Source organism: Oryctolagus cuniculus, chromosome X (assembly GCF_964237555.1).
Source record: "Oryctolagus cuniculus chromosome X, mOryCun1.1, whole genome shotgun sequence".
Lineage (NCBI taxonomy): Eukaryota > Metazoa > Chordata > Mammalia > Lagomorpha > Leporidae > Oryctolagus > Oryctolagus cuniculus.
The window spans coordinates 68,378,900-68,395,336 of NC_091453.1; the positions used below are offsets into that span (position 1 = coordinate 68,378,900).

Genomic DNA, 16,437 nt, shown 5'->3' on the forward strand with positions numbered 1-16,437 from the left:
TGCCTTACTATACTGAGATATGCTTTTCAGTCTACATTATTATTTCCCCAAACAATTGTCAGATTCTTGAATTTGACTAATCAACATGAATGAACTCTTTCACCTAAGGCCCCATTCTTTGAACTACCAGCCAATCTCTGTTAGCCCCAATAACCACTAGGGAGCTGGAATTTGAAACACTAAGCAAATCAAGAGCTAGATGCTTGATACCTTGTTTTGGTTTATCAGGACAGTGGCCCTCACAAAACCAACTTTTACCCAAAGTGTATATACCTTAAGACAGGACTATAGTAATCTGAACAATGGTCCTTAAAGTTGTTCTTGCCCTAATCCTTGGAACCTGTGAATATGTTATCTTACATGGGTCTTTGCAGGTGTGACTAAGGATAATTGAGATGGGGGAATAGCCTGGATTATCTAGGTGGGTCAACTATATACAGAGATCCATATAAGATGGAGGCAGCAGAATCAGAGCTAGTAGTAGCAGAAGTCGAAATGAAAACAAGAGTTTGTAACAATATGAGTAAGGTGTCATAGGTCAAGGAAAACAGGAATTCTCTAAAATGCAGAGAAGAAAGCAGATGGTACTCTCGATCCTCCAGAAGGAGTGAGGCCTGCTAACACCTTGATTATAGGACTTCTTATATCCCAAATTATAAGATAATAAATATATGTTATTTTAAGAGATTATGGTTTTCATAATTCATTACAAAAGTAATAGGAAATGAACACAAGGGCCTGTGCACTATTCATGATCCACCCTTTTCAAGACATCCAACTTGTGTCTTCCCAACATTGCTTCATTCCGATATCCCAACACCATATCCATGTAAAGATAATTTAGGAAATCTTTTGGTAGTCAGTTTCTAGATCAGTTTCTGTGCTTTAAATGTAATTATTTAATTTAATAAGTAAATGTATTATGTTTATTAATATATTTACTGTGATAGTCTATAATCAAGACTAGCAGTGCTATGGAAAATTATAGCTATAATTAGTTATACTTAGTTATGATAAATTGTGTTTAGTTATCATTAGCTATGGATACTAACCTGCTATATTACTAGTTATGATTGAAAGAAAATGGATACAAATATTAGTAATAGCTACTATTCTGTGGTCACTAGTTGTGAATATTAACTAGCTTCACTTATATATAGCCATGGTAAACAATCTCATGGTTTCTGATTGATTATTAACTAGTTGTAGTTAATAGTTTGATGACTGACAAGTTCTGATTCCTAGTATGACTAATAACTCGGTGTAGTCACTATTTTATGATTGATAATTACACAAGAATATTTGTAAGAGATTACTGACTCAATTTGGTTATTAGTACATCACTACTAACTAATTTGGGTTATCTGTTATAGATACTTAGTAAATAGTCATGGTGGCAAACTGTAATTAGTAATTAATTTGTTAAACTCTTTTTTTTTTATTTTGACAGGCAGAGTAGACTGTGAGAGAGAGAGACAGAGAGAAAGGTCTTCCTTTGCCGTTGGTTCACCCTCCAATGGCCGCCGCGGCTGGCGCGCTGCAGCCAGTGCACTGCGCTGATCCAAAGGCAGAAGCCAGGTGCTAATCCTGGTCTCCTATGAGGTGCAGGGCCCAAGCACTTGGGCCATCCTCCACTGCACTCCCGGGCCACAGCAGAGAGCTGGCCTGGAAGAGGGGCAACCGGGACAGAATCTGGAATGTCTGTAATAATATAATTATCTTAGTGTCATCAAGAAACCTTGAGAATCCTTGTGCAGTGGGCCTATTTTATTCTACTGTATTCATTTGACGCATTGTTAAGAGACTCTAAGATGCAATGTAGAACTATACAAAGCCATGAATGTAAACTTTCAAGACATATTTTTTTCCTGCATACAATTTTTTATACTTAGACTCCAGGAAGCACCTAGAAGACAAAACAACAAATATCTAAATGATCTTAATTCCTAGGAGTTCCTATCAAGAACCCCCAACTCCTACCAATCCCAAGATAATGTAATCTGAGAAACACCTAAAGGAAATTTTTAAATACAAGCTAAAATTATTATTTCTTCTTTCCTACATTTCTCTTTATGTTAATATTTTCAAAAGAGTTCACAGGAAAAGAATGGATGAGAAGGATCCAAAGTCATTCCAATATCATGATTTTAAAATACAGTTCTCTGAATACAATGAAATTTTGCAAAGTGAAAGTTGAGAGTTATTAGTGAGAGAGGTACAATCTAAAGCTCAAGGTGTTCTTTTGTCTTTTTGATATTATAGTTAATGCACTTAGCAAGTGGAATTATGTGGAATGATGCTTATTTAACTGCAGTTTAGAAGACTTATAGGAATAGTCACCCAAGTGGAATTATTGCAAAAATAGGAATAGAAAGATAAAGTGGAATAGCTAAAAAGAAATGTACATAAATCAATATATTCTTTGTCCACAAAAAATGATTAAGATGTACAATAAAAACAAAAGCATAATCAAAATTGGATGAAAAACAAGCACAATTACTAGGCATGACTCTCACATTCTTTCAAGATTTCTATGAAGAACCAGCATAGTTTTCTCAAAGAACAGAAAACTGTTCTGTATACCTTATAAGATACCAGTACAAGGGGATGTGCAAGATTGTATAAGGTAGGGTGATCAACACAAATTTGCTGGACATTTCATTTCTCAAAGTCCTTTATATGGAAAACTATTAAGTGTTTTGTGACAACATTATTTTCTGATTAAATGAGGTACATATTTAAACAAAGTTTGTGAACCAAAATATAAAAAATATACATAAGCGATTATATTATCATCAGAGTCTTTTCTATGCCCATCACTTTAATTCATTAGTGACTCAATAATACTCTATTCGCTAATTACTTACATACAGCGTGATAACCTTTGAAATGTTATTGTTACTGAATCTGCACACCCACTCTTTATAGTGTGTGTTTTGTGCTGTCATGTCTATAACTTGTCTCAGATCTCTCAAGATCCAAAGGCATCAGGCGTCAACTAAAGGCGAAGTTATTCTGATTGTTGATGACCACTGGTTTGCTGCTTGTATGAAACTGAACTAAGTTTCATGTTCAGTGCTAAGGGGGATCCAATCAGATTAACTTGTAAAAATAATAACAATAAGAAGCAAGTCACTTTGCATCTGTGTCTTCCCAGATCCCTTACTTAAATGTAAATTTTAAAAACATGGTTTTGTTTTTTTCTCATTTATATAAGGTTTTTTTATTTTTTAAATTATTTTTAAAATTTCAGAGTAATATGAAATACTTGAACGTTTTATGAGAAACAATGCAACATTTCAAAGGATATATGCAATATGAACCAACTGTACTAATTATTTTATGGCAGGTTATAGTTAACCTGAAGTTCTGTGGAACACCAGAACTGTATTTTGTTGCCCATTAAAATGATTTTACTTTTACTAATCAATGTAGTAGAACTGATGAAAGAGAAGGTGTTATTATATTTCTTTTTTTTTCTTTTTTTTTTTTTTTGACAGGCATCAGGTATACAATGACCATGAAAATCTTACATGGATTAACTCATTTAACTCTCACAGCAAACCTGTGCCATTTTTATTAACTCAGTGACACAAATTTGTCATGAGGATTAGAGAAACAACATGAGTAGATGCTAAAAAGCAACAGAGAAAATAAGTGATTATATCATTAAAAAACAACATTTCAGACACTAAAAGAAAATAAAAAATGACATGGTCATTATAGATTCACAGTCTATTTAACCACCAGTACATACATTTATTTTTAACTCTGTTCACTCTAATCCATTGTCACTATTAATTTGCTTTATCTTAAACCAAAGAACTCCAGTTTTTGGTGGTTCTAGTGAGTGACTAGATCATCTGGAAACAAAAGCACTGTTATAGGAGGGAAAATTTCTCAGAATTGAAATGGTCACTTAGAAACTCACTGATTTTGATGACATGAAATGCTGCTGCATTCATTACATTTATTATTCTCAATATCTAGAATGTAGTGACAATCAGTAGATAGCTAAGGCCAGGAGTAACAAGGAAAAATAACAGAAAATCAGTATTTTCTTTTAGTATCAGCAACAGTAATCACTGAGCAAAGACTATGAAAATAAGAACTAATGCAAAATAGAAAAAAGTCAAAATCCAAAGTCCAAAAACAAATCCTACTGCAGACATCTATGTGATAAATAGCACAACATTTCTTAAAAAGTACATATTAACAGAGTGTCTTGGCTTTCCATGCCTGAAATACTCTCATGGGCTTTTCAGCCAGAGCCGAATGCCTTTAGGGCTGATTCTGAGGCCAGAGTGCTATTTAGGACATCTGCCATTCTATGAGTCTGCTGAGTATCTCACTTCCCATGTTGGATCACTCTCCCCTTTATTTATTCCATCGGTTAGTGTTAGCAGGTCCTAGACTTGTTTATGTGCTCCCTTTGACTCTTAGTCCTTTCATTATGATCAATTGTGAACTGAAATTGATCACTTGGAATAGTGAGATGGCATTGGTACATGCCACCTTGATGGGATTGAATTGGAATCCCCTGGTATGTTTTTAACTCTACCATTTGGAAAGCCAAGACACTCTGGCAAAAGATCTCTGTGAGTGAGATCCCAGTGGAAAGAACAGGTCTTCAAAGAAGGAGGTACCTTTCTCTGAAGGGAGGAGAGAACCTCCACTTTGACTATGACCTTGTCTAAACAAGATAAGAATCAGAGAACTCAGAGGGCTTCCATAGCCTTGGAAACTCATGACCGGAGCATAGGGAGACTACTGATGCCATAGACAGGAGTGTCAATTGGTAAAGTCAACAACAGGAGTCACTGTGCACTTACTCCTCATGTAGGATCTCTGTCCTTAATGTGCTGTGTATTGAGATTTAATGCTATAACGAGTACTCAAACAATATATTTCACTTTGTGTTTTCATGGGGGTGCAAACTGTTGAAATCTTTACTTAATGTATACTAAACTGATCCTCTGTTAAAAAAAAAAAAAAAAAGAAAAAAGAAATTATCAACTCCCAACTTGACTCTCACTGGGATTAAACATGACAATAGGTCTGATCTGATTTCATCATCATTTAAAAAAATCATCTATTATTTTTCACTTTATGTTTCTGTGTGGGAGCAAACTGTTGAAATCCTTACTTAATGTATACTAAGCTGATCTTCTGTATATTAAGATAATCGAAAATGAATCTTGATGTGAATGGCAGGGGAGAGGGAGTGGGAAAGGGGAGGGTAGTGGGTGGGAGGGACGGTATGGGGGGGAAGCCATTGTAATCCATAAATCGTACTTTGGAAATTTATATTCATTAAATAAAAGTTAAAAAAAATATAAAAAAAAGTACATATTAACAGAGAACTGAAGAAATGCATAACTGGCAATTTAGTCATATTGGGAATGGGAATGCCCTATATGGTAGCATTACTGATTTACCTCTGATTGATTCATTACCTGGGGCCATTGTTGCGGCATAGCTGGATAAGCTGCCACTTGTGATGCCAGCATTCTTTATGAGCACCAGTTCAAATTCTGGCTGCTCCACTTCTAATCTAGCTCCTTGCTAAAGCATCTGGGAAAGCAGAGGAGGATATACGAAATACCTGGGCTCCAGCCACCCAGGTGGGAGACCCAACAGACTTCCAGGCTCTTGTCTTTGGCCTGGCCCAGTCCTGACAATTGTGGCCATTTGGGGAGTAAACCACTGGATTGAAGAGTCTCTATCTCTTTATTTCTCTCTCTCTCTGCCTGTCTCCCTCACTATCCATCATTCTGACTTTATTTTTTAAAGATTTATTTATTTATTTTAAAGGCAGAGTGACAGAGAGGGGGAGAAAGAGAGAGAGAGAGAGAGAGAGATATCTTCCAGTCCCTGGATAATTCCCCAAATGGCTATAACAGCTGCAACAAGGCCAGGTCAAAGCCGGGAACCAGGAACTTCATCTAGGTCTCCCACGTGAGTGGCAGAGCAGAAGCCCAAGCATTTAGGCCAACTTCTGCTTTCTCAGGCATATCAGCGGAGAGCAGGAACAGAAGTGGGGCAGTAGGTGCACATTGGATGCCAGCATCACAGGCCATGGCTTAACCTGCTGTGCCACAATGACAGCCCCTGTCACTCTGACTTCAAAATAAATCAATCTTTAAAAATCCATCCATTACCTGTCCACAAGTTCTGTTCTCAATATTATTTAAAGTAAAGTTGATAATGTGATTGTAATGCATACATCCTACTGTTATCGATTAGAAGGTCTTCCATGCGCTGTTTCACTCCCCAGATGACCGCAATGTCTGGAACTGTGCAAATCCAAGGCCAAGAGTCAGAAGCTTCTGCCAGGTCTCCCATGCGGGTGCAGGGGCCCAAGGACTTGGGTCATCTTCTACTGCTTTCCCAGGCCACAGCTGAGAGCTGGATTGGAAGAGGAGCAGCTGGGACTAGAACCAGTGACCATATGAAATGCAGGCATTGCAGGCAGTGGCTTTGTCTGCTACACCGCAGTTCCAACCCCTAGATACTATTTTACATGGCTTATAATAATAAACACAAAGTGAAATTGGTTTGCAGGGTAAAAGAGTTTTCTATAAAAAATAGTGGCTGATACGGCACATGAATACTTTGCATTTGCTATGGAAAAATACCAACTTATTTTCTGACTTAAAGAAGTAAACTCAAATGCACTCACTGTGAATTTCAAAGACAAATTTAAACTACAAACCGAAGCATTATTTTCTAGGAATGAATACCAATAGAATAATATGAAGGCAACATGCTAGATTAGAGTGCACACAGGGTGATATAATGTTTGGACACAGACATCAGCATATGAACACAAAATAATTTAGCTCATTTCACTATAGATTGACAGATGTGTGTTTGAAAATAGGGGTTGTTTAAATACTAAGGATTTAGGAATGTAGCTGAGGCAGAATCTTAGTGAATATGCAATGCTCTTTTCTTACACTTGGGTAGATTGGTTATATGGGAAGAGAATAGATTCATCTTTTCAAACGTATTAATGGGGTGAGTGTTTGGCACAGCAATGAAGACACCTCTTGGGGTGCCTGCATCCCATATGCAGTGTGGGGGTTTGTGACCCAGCTCTGCTTCAGAATCCAACCGCTGATGTGTGACAAGGGTGATAGCTCGAATGCCTGGGTCCTTGCCATACATGTGAGAGCCCCAGATTGAGCTGCTGGCTCCCAGGTTGTGCCTGGCCCAGGCCAGGCTATTAGAAGCATTTGGAAGTGAACCAGTGAACGAAATCTCTCTGTCTTTCACTTATCTTTTTACCTTTCAAATAAGATGAAAATAAGTATTATTCTTTTTAAACTGTCTGTAGGACCATGAAAAAAATCAATGTCTAAAACTCACCAAAGTTTCCTTTGTAAACTATATTATCATTTTTACAATTATACAAATTACCTCTGGCTGCCATAACCATATAGTGTAGGCTGAGTGGTTTAAACAAGAGAAATTCATTGTTCACAATTGTAGAGTCTAGAAGCCTAAGATCAAGATTCTGGCTGATTACTAGCTCTCTTCCTGGCTTGCAAATAAATGCCTTCTTGCTATGTTCTCACATGTCCTTTTCTGAGTGTATCCACATTAGGGGAGTGACGGGAGAGAGGGAGAAGGAGAGGGAAAGAGAGAAAGAGAGAGACAGAGAATGCACTATAATGTCTCTTCTTACAAGGACATTAGTCGTATCAAATTAGGGTCCCAAAGCTCTGACTCCAAATACAACCACACTAGAGGTTAAGACTTAAAATTTGAGAGGATACAAGCTTTCAGTCCATAGCAATAGCCATCCTTAATTTCTATATTCTTTATTTCAGGTGACACCCAACTAGATTAACATCAAAGAGAATGTATGAGGATTTCTGGTTCGGAAAGAAACCCTCAAGTCATATGATCAATATAATAAAATTACTTAAACAATCATCTGAAGACTAAGCCAGAGATGTAGTATTAAATACAAAAGAAACAGCACACGCAGATGCAAATCCAAAGTAGAAAACTCTAGAAGTATTCTGAATTTCAAACAGATATCTCCAGGAAATCAATTTATGTTTATTGTGTGAACAGATTGAAATATATAAAGTGTGTGTGTGTATATATTATATATATATAAGAATATATATTATTAGCATGGATAGACTAGGAATATTGAAAGTAAAAATTTTTCATTAATTTGGGAATTGTTTAATTTTAAAATTAAATGTAATTCATTCCATCTATTGGTGTATAAAATTGAATAAAGGTCTATACACGTTTGCTTATATCTAATAATGTAGAAAGATAATAAAAAAGCTTGAAATTAATCAGTAAGGAGTCTGTAAAAGATATTTCTATATAGTTCCTTATTGATCAAAGTTACATTAAGAAACCTCTACATTTAATATCAAAATTAAATAGAACATTAGATAGATAGAGTTTTAAATAAATTGGTTTGATAGACAAATCATTTAGGGCATTAAAATTGCTGGCACATTAAAATATGATCATAGAACTTATTACTAACATGAAGAATATAAGTAATATTCAGAAAAATATTGTGGTAATGGTAAAAATGGAATGACCACTCTGAAAAATTTTAAAAAAATAAATACAGTGTGATTAATGCATCTTCATCTTTTATTTCATGTGCCTAGGTACTCCCTGCAGATTAACTATTTTGTTCATTACAACAAATGTGTAACATAGAAACTATATTAACCAATGTCAAAGATTGTCGGGAGGACCAAATGAGGTGACATGTTAAAATACTTTTGGAATCTGAAGAGGAAATAAAACAGCAGGAAACATAACGCTGCTATCACAAAGAACAGCTTACTATTTTATTCTTTTTAGTATTTTCTTTTTCTACTTAATACCATTGGTTGAACTCTAGTTAACACAGAAATATTCTCAGGTGTTTTAAATCCAATTGAAAATTGATCCCTGTGAAAAATAAGAATGGGAATAAGAGAGGAAGGAGATGTACAGTTCAGCACACGTTCACATGGACTTACACCAAAGGGTAAGGCTAATAATTTACCATGGGACTAATGCAATATTACATGTTAAAGTGGTCATATTACTGTGTAACTGATCATATAGATATGGTTAAGTGTCAAAGGAATCACATAAATAAGACCAAGTGTCTGGTAATAACAAAAGATAGAATTAAAAAGGAGAAAATGATTCAACATGGGAAGCAAGCCACACAGCAGACTCATAGAATGACAAATGCCCTAAATAGCACTCTGACCTCAGAATCAGCCCAAAAGGCATTTGGATCTGGCTGAAGAGCCCCTCGTGGCATGGGAAGCCAAGACACTGTGCCAAAAAAACGTTCTACACAAAGGATCTCTGTGAGTGAGACCCCAGTGGAAAGAAGGGGCCATCAAAGAAGGATGTACTTTTCTCTGAAAGGATAGGAGAGAACTGCCACTTTGATTATGACCTTGTCTAAATACTGATGGAGTTTGTGGACTCAAAAAGCCTTGGCACCTCATGACAAGAGCCTTGGGTGATTACTGATGTCATAAATAAGAGTGTCAATTGTTAAATAAACAACAGGAGTCATTGTGCACTTGCTCTCCATGTAGGACCTCTGTCCTTAATGAGTTGTACTATGAGAATTAACAGTAAAACTAGTCTTTAAACAGTACTCTATTTTTTGCATGTCTGTGTGGGTGCAAACTTTTGAAATCTTTACTTAGTATATACTAAGTTGATCTTCTGTATATAAAAATAATTAAAAATGAATCTTAATGAAGAATGGGATGGGAGAGGGAGTAGGAGGTAGGACAGTTTGGGAGTGGGAGGGCAGTCATGGGGCAGGGGGGAGAACCACTATATTCCAAAAGTTGTATCTCTGAAATTTATATTTATTAAATAAAAGCTTTCTAAAAAATGAAAAAAAAAAAAGAATTTCACAGTTAACAGAATAAGTATAGTATGGCATGCAGATTCCCTATTGACAATATATCTACCTAAAATGAAGTAAGTTCTATGTTCAATTCTTCTTAGTTAAAATTAACTCTGCCCTTCCCCAGCTCTTCCCTGCCGGTCCAGGCCAATTGCACCTGCACAGGACGTGCCCTGGCCCACAGTCCCACGAGCTTTGCCTGGCCTGGATTCAGGAAGCCGGGGTGTCAGTGAACAGGGCTGATGGCGCCCTCCAGAGCCAGGCCCGATGACCAAACTCTAGCCCGAGGTGGACAATGCCAAGTCTGTAAGAGTGCAGGTTGCCTGGGCCAATGGCATACCTGCTGAAGATGCTCCACCTGGTGATCTGACAGATGATCCCTTCTGGTCATAGACACATAAGAACCCAGACATTTGCAATTGGAGGGCTCCAGCTCAGGAAAGGGGGAGGGGAATCATTTTGGTTCTTGTGCAATAAACTTTGAGCTTGCCTCTTGGAAGAAGTCTCTGCTGCTGCTGCCTGGAGCAAACAGATCCCCCTTGGAAGGTCTCTTGAAGCCCCCCAGGATCCTTTATGGAAGGGTTGCAGTTCAGTGGTGACCAGGATGGTGTCACCAAACACTCCACTCCCTGCCCACCCTCTGGCTCTCTCTGGTACCTGCCTCTCCACCAGCTTTCCAACCATACCAGCAAACTCATTATGATCCTTTGAATTAGCTATGAGTCTCCAAAAATGCAATAAATGGCTCTAAGTGGACAGATTTCCTTCAAACAGGTAACACATACTTTTGTCTTCTTTTCATTCTGCTGCTTTGTTCTTCTTTAAATCACCTGTGTATCTTTTTTTTTAATTTTTTTTTGACAGGCAGAGTGGACAGTGAGAGAGAGAGAGAGACAGAGAGAAAGGTCTTCCTTTGCTGATGGTTCACCCTCCAATGGCCGCCACGGATGGTGCGCTGTGGCCGGCACACCACGCTGATCCGATGGCAGGAGCCAGGTGCTTCTCCTGGTCTCCCATGGGGTGCAGGGCCCAAGGACTTGGGCCATCCTCCACTGCACTCCCTGGCCACAGCAGAGAGCTGGCCTGGAAGAGAGGCAACCGGGACAGAATCCGGCACCCCGACCGGGACTAGAACCTGGTGTGCCGGCGCCGCAAGGCGGAGGATTAGCCTAGTGAGCCGCGGCACTGGCCAAAATCACCTGTGTATCTTAATGTCTCAATTCAATGTTGGCAAAAATACCAGGAAAAGTAGATTAAAGTACCCTATCTATGTTTTGTTTTGTTCTGTAACTGATACTTAATTGGAGTGAGTCTCACCCACACCTGGAGACAACAATTTCTGAGGCATTGCACTGAAGTACTAAATTAAACTCCCTTTGAAACCAAAACTAAACTTTAAGCCAAAAGAGGTAATAGTGATTTAATACAGAATGACAAACACTGAAGCTTTAATATTGTAAGTGGACTATGTTAGCAGTTTGGAAACCAGATGTTGGTATTTAAGGCTGAAACTAACCCATTTGATTTTAACAATAGTTTTCTTCCTTTGCTGACTAAAATTAAGAAAAAACTGGTGGTTTGCTAACTTTACGATATGGATTGGCTGGTTTCTATTAATTATTTAGGGTATCATAAGATCTGTAAGTTCAAAAAGTCCTGTTACTATCAGGAACACATTTTTATAATCATTTCTATGAAATGTCTTTAATCAGTTAAGCTAATAAGTGAATTGGTTCCATTATTTGTATTTGGTACCCTACTGGAGCAACTGTGCCTGGTGCACCACTGCCTTTTAATAAATACTCCTTGGCTAAAATCCCTGCTTAAAATAAAATAAAATAAAATAAACTTCTATTAAATTACTTTTATCACCCCCACAAACATATACAGATACAGACATGCGTGGATATGCTCCCAAACACACATAAATAAATTTTACCATTTTTTTTAGATTTGACATGCCTTTGTTACATAGGGAAGGTTTTAAGTGTTAGAATAAAAAACATAGATTTTCTTACTTTAAAATTCTGAAAAGCAGGATGGTTTCCAACATTTATATAGAAAAAACTATTATAGAAACAGAACTATAAAATTTCTACCATAATTGATTACAAAAACACAAATTTTAAAATATTTAAATAAATTTGTGTGACAGTGGTGGCATGCTAAAAATCAATAATTTCAATTATAGGCAAAGTTTCATTTCTGTGCAAATACTTTATATATTTTCCAAACTAAAAATGAAGTAATATGTTGGCATTTATTATGGCTTAGTAAACCATCAGAATGGGTTGCTTTGTAACAGATTGTAGACTATTTTATCTAATTCTTAGAAACACATGAATATGATTGCTTTGTTGGACTCCCAACAAGTTGTATGTGTATAAGAACATCCTGTGAAAAAGCGAATAGTGCTGGAAGAATTCCTGAAAATATATAAAAGCAAAATCCTCAAGATATACTAGCCGGCGCCGTGGCTCAATAGGCTAATCCTCCACCTTGCGGCGCCGGCACACCGGGTTCTAGTCCCGGTTGGGGCGCCGGATTCTGTCCCGGTTGCCCCTCTTCCAGGCCAGCTCTCTGCTATGGCCAGGGAGTGCAGTGGAGGATGGCCCAGGTGCTTGGGCCCTGCACCCCATGGGAGACCAGGAAAAGCACCTGGCTCCTGGCTCCTGCCAGGATCAGCGCGGTGCGCCGGCTGCAGCGGCGGCCATTGGAGGGTGAACCAACGGCAAAGGAAGACCTTTCTCTCTGTCTCTCTCTCTCACTGTCCACTCTGCCTGTCAAAAAAAAAAAAAAAAAAAAAAAAAAAAAAAAAAAAAAAAAAAAAAAAAGATATACTAGCCCTGGCTACAGCAAGGATCAGAGGAGGAAAATAGGAGATTACCGAAGTCACATTTAATTCCAGTTTTTCCAAAAAACCGTTTCCAAGTGGGAGTACACCACAGCCAAGAAATAATTACTTCTTGCCAGAGTTGTTCAACCCAGGAAATTTTAACTAGGAATAGAGACTTAACAGAAATTAAGAGTATAAGAGATTCCTTGCTAATGGGCCTAATTTCAATCCATATTTAGATCTCACAGCATTCAAACCAGAACACTTGATCTAAAGTGAAACATACTGTAGAACCTACCTTAGTCATTCTAATTTTGACTTTGAGAGTATAGTGGCTTTTGGGGAAACTGATCTTATTTAACTTTCATCAATGGCCCCTTGACCTTTCTCAGTTTGGGCATTCAATAAAATTACTGTTCTCTTATAGCCAAGTACAAACCTATCAACTGAGAATAACATTCTTCATGTTATTTTTTCCTCATAAGAAAGGCAGGGTGCCTTTCATTTATATTAACTACAACAATAAATGTATATAATAAGATCATTTAAAACAAAACAGTAGGGCGATCAAAGATTTGTCAGAATTTCTGGGCCCTACATGTAAAATTGGTTTGAAAATGAAATGAGAGGACCTGACAGGTTTTAGCATACAATTCATCTCTTAGCTACTTAGTACCTAATATTTGCCAACCTCTTTATTTTAAATAACCTGAAAACATCACTATGATCTTAACAGTACAGTTTATTATCACCACATTGTAGATAAGAAGGGAGAAATATAAATATAAGTCAAAGTCAAAAAACTAGAAAATGATGAAGGAAATATATGAAGTAGCCTTCCGACTTTAAAACAAGTTTAAACTAATTTCACATTTCTACCATAAATTCATTTTTAAATTTTATTTAAATTATACAAGTTTCATGTATTTTACATAGAGAGATTTAGGAACATAGTGGGACTTCCCCTCCTGCGTACTCTCCAACTTTTCCTCCCCTTCCCTCTCAGATCCCCATTCTTAATTTTTACAATGATCTATTTTCAGTATACTTAGTGATCTAAGTAAACGAGTTCAACAAATAGTATGAAGAGAAAGAAAAAAAAAACACTATTTCTCAATGGAGGAGACAATGGCTATAAATAATCATCAATTTGCAAAATGTCTACTTCATTCCAATACATTACATTTCAGGTATTCTATTAGTTACATCAGATCAGGGACAACATTTGATATCTGTCTTTTGGGGATTGGCTTATTTCACTAATATGATGGTTTCCAGTTGTGATTATCTTGTGCAAAAGACAGGATTTCATATATTTTTTTTGCAGATGCATAGTAATCCATAGGGTTTCTATACCATAATTTCTTTATCCAGTCAACAGCTGATGAACATCTGGGTTGATTACATATCTTCACTATTGTGAATTGTGCTGCAATGAACATGTGGGTACAGATAACTTTCATATACTGATTTCTTTTGGTGTGGGTACGTTCCTAGGAGTGGGATGATTGCACCAGTTTACATTCCCACCAACAGTGGACCAGGGTACTTTTTCCCCACATTCTTGCCAGCATTTGTCATTTGTAGATTTCTGTATGTGAGCCATTCTGACTGTAGTGAGGTGAAACCTTGTTGTGGTTTTAATTTGCATTTTCCTGATGGCTAGTGATCTTGAACATTTTCTCAAGTGTCTGTTGACCATTTGAATTTCCTCTCTTGAAAAATGCCTGTTTAAGACCTTTGCCCATTTCTTAACTGGACTGTTTGTTTTGTTGTTGTTGAATTTCTTGAGCTCTTTATATTTTCTGGATGTTAACCCTTTATCAGTTGCATAGTTTACAACCATTTTCTCCCATTCTGTCAGTTGTGTCTTCACTTTTCTGAGTGTTTCTTTTGTAGTAAAGAAGCTGAGAAGCTTCTTTGGCTTTGATTGCCTGTACTTCTGTGGTCTTTTCCAAGAAATCTTTACCGATGCCAATGTCTTGCAGAATTTCCACCATGTTATGTAATAATTTTATAGTATTGGGTCATAGATTTAGAACTTTGATCCATTTTGAGTGGATTCTTGTGTCATCTCTAAGGTAGGGGTGTAGTCTAATTTCATACTTCTGAACACGGAGATCCAGTTCCTCAACACCATTTGTTAAAGAGACTGTCCTTGCTCCAGGGATTGATTTTAGCTCCTTTACCAAAGATAAGTTGCTTATAGATGCATGAATTGATTTCTGGAGTTTTTATTCTGTTCCATTGGTCTATAAGTCTGTTGTTGTCCAGTACCAGGTTGTTTTGATTATAACTGCCCTGCAGTGTGCCTTGAAATCAGGTACCATGTTGCCTCCAGCTTTGTTTTTGTTGTATAATAAGGCTTTAGCTAATCGAGGTCTCTTGTGCTTCCATATGAATTTCAGCATTTTTTTCTTGACCTGTGAAGAATGTCGTTAGTATATTGATTCTTAATAGGTGCATAAAAACTCTTACAGTGTAAGGATCATAATTTTTGTTGTCATATTCTCAGTAATCTCCCAATTATGATCCTTCTCTCTATTCCGTAACAGAACATATTTGCATGTACAAATGGGCATGGGCTGGCTTCTAATAATGCTATAGAATTCCATGCCAACATGCAGTGGTATTCTTAAATTTCAAAGTGGTTGCTCTTGAAAGATCTTTTTTATTCAGGAAGAGAAGATCAAACAAGGCAATTTTGGCTTTAGGTCCATTTCTCCTTCTTTTACTATAACTTAGAGAAAAGGGTAGTATTTAAGTCTACACACTTATATACCGGCAAAATGCTGCCATGATCTATTCGTGTCATGGAAAGAATTTTTCCTATATTAGGTTTATCAGTAAAATTATGAGAGTGTGAAATGATGGGAAAGAGAGTGACAAGAAAAATGTCTCCTCCAAGAATGTTTCTAGATCTGGTATGGACTAATAATCATAAAATGATTTGTTTTTCTTGAAATATCTAATTCAATTTATTATAAGCTATGATGATTTATAAATAAGCTCATCTGATTTAAACTAATAAATCAGGTCAAATGTTTAGAAGTATCAGGTTGTTTATAAAGGAAACATTAGCTAAATGCATATTAACTGGGAAATATTATGTTCCAGCACTGCTTAAAAGAGAGATATTAACTAGATACAATCTGTGAGCACTTCACTAAGTAGAAGAGATGAAATATGAGCACAAATTACAGTTTTATTGGACTTTGATTTCTTATCTAGTGGGGATTGGAAGGGATTCAGCAGATAAAATATGTCCCATCAGCCACATTCCTTTCAAGTAGTAGCAAACATGTCAGTGTTGCTACTACTATGACAAAACAGGTTATTTGAATTTGTTTTCCAAATTCATGTGTCGAATAATAAAATTACATTTTCACATGGTCTGGCCCAGGGGTAATTCCTAATTTGTAGGTTGGCTGTTATCACACTTCAATAATATTCAAAGGACAGTATACTCCCCAGTAAAAACATGTTTACCTCTGGCTCCAAGAATACTTTGTATTTGTGAAGGTTATACCCATCATATGTGCAGATATTTTCTACCTGAGTACTCAAGGTATGTCGTGTTCAACTCTTGGAAAGAGTGTGCACATCCCTCGTGTCTCTATCTTCTTATAAAGACACCATACCTATTTGTTTGGGGCCTAAAAAAATGACCTCATTTTTAAAAAACATT

The 16,437-nt window shown here is 36.9% G+C and overlaps 1 protein-coding gene across 2 annotated transcripts in view; it reads right to left on the reverse strand.

Annotated features, from left to right (window-relative positions):
• Positions 1 to 16,437, reverse strand: part of LOC103351928 (transmembrane protein 182) — a 297,822-nt gene that overhangs the window by 44,826 nt on the left and 236,559 nt on the right. Inside the window, exon 9 of one of the 2 annotated variants that reach the window (XM_070067071.1) lies at positions 13,636 to 15,172. The exons of the other annotated variant lie outside the window; for it this stretch is intronic. The gene's annotated coding sequence lies outside the window, so the exon portion shown is untranslated. Of the gene's footprint in view, positions 1 to 13,635; positions 15,173 to 16,437 lie in introns of those variants that run through there. 2 annotated transcript variants of the gene reach the window in all.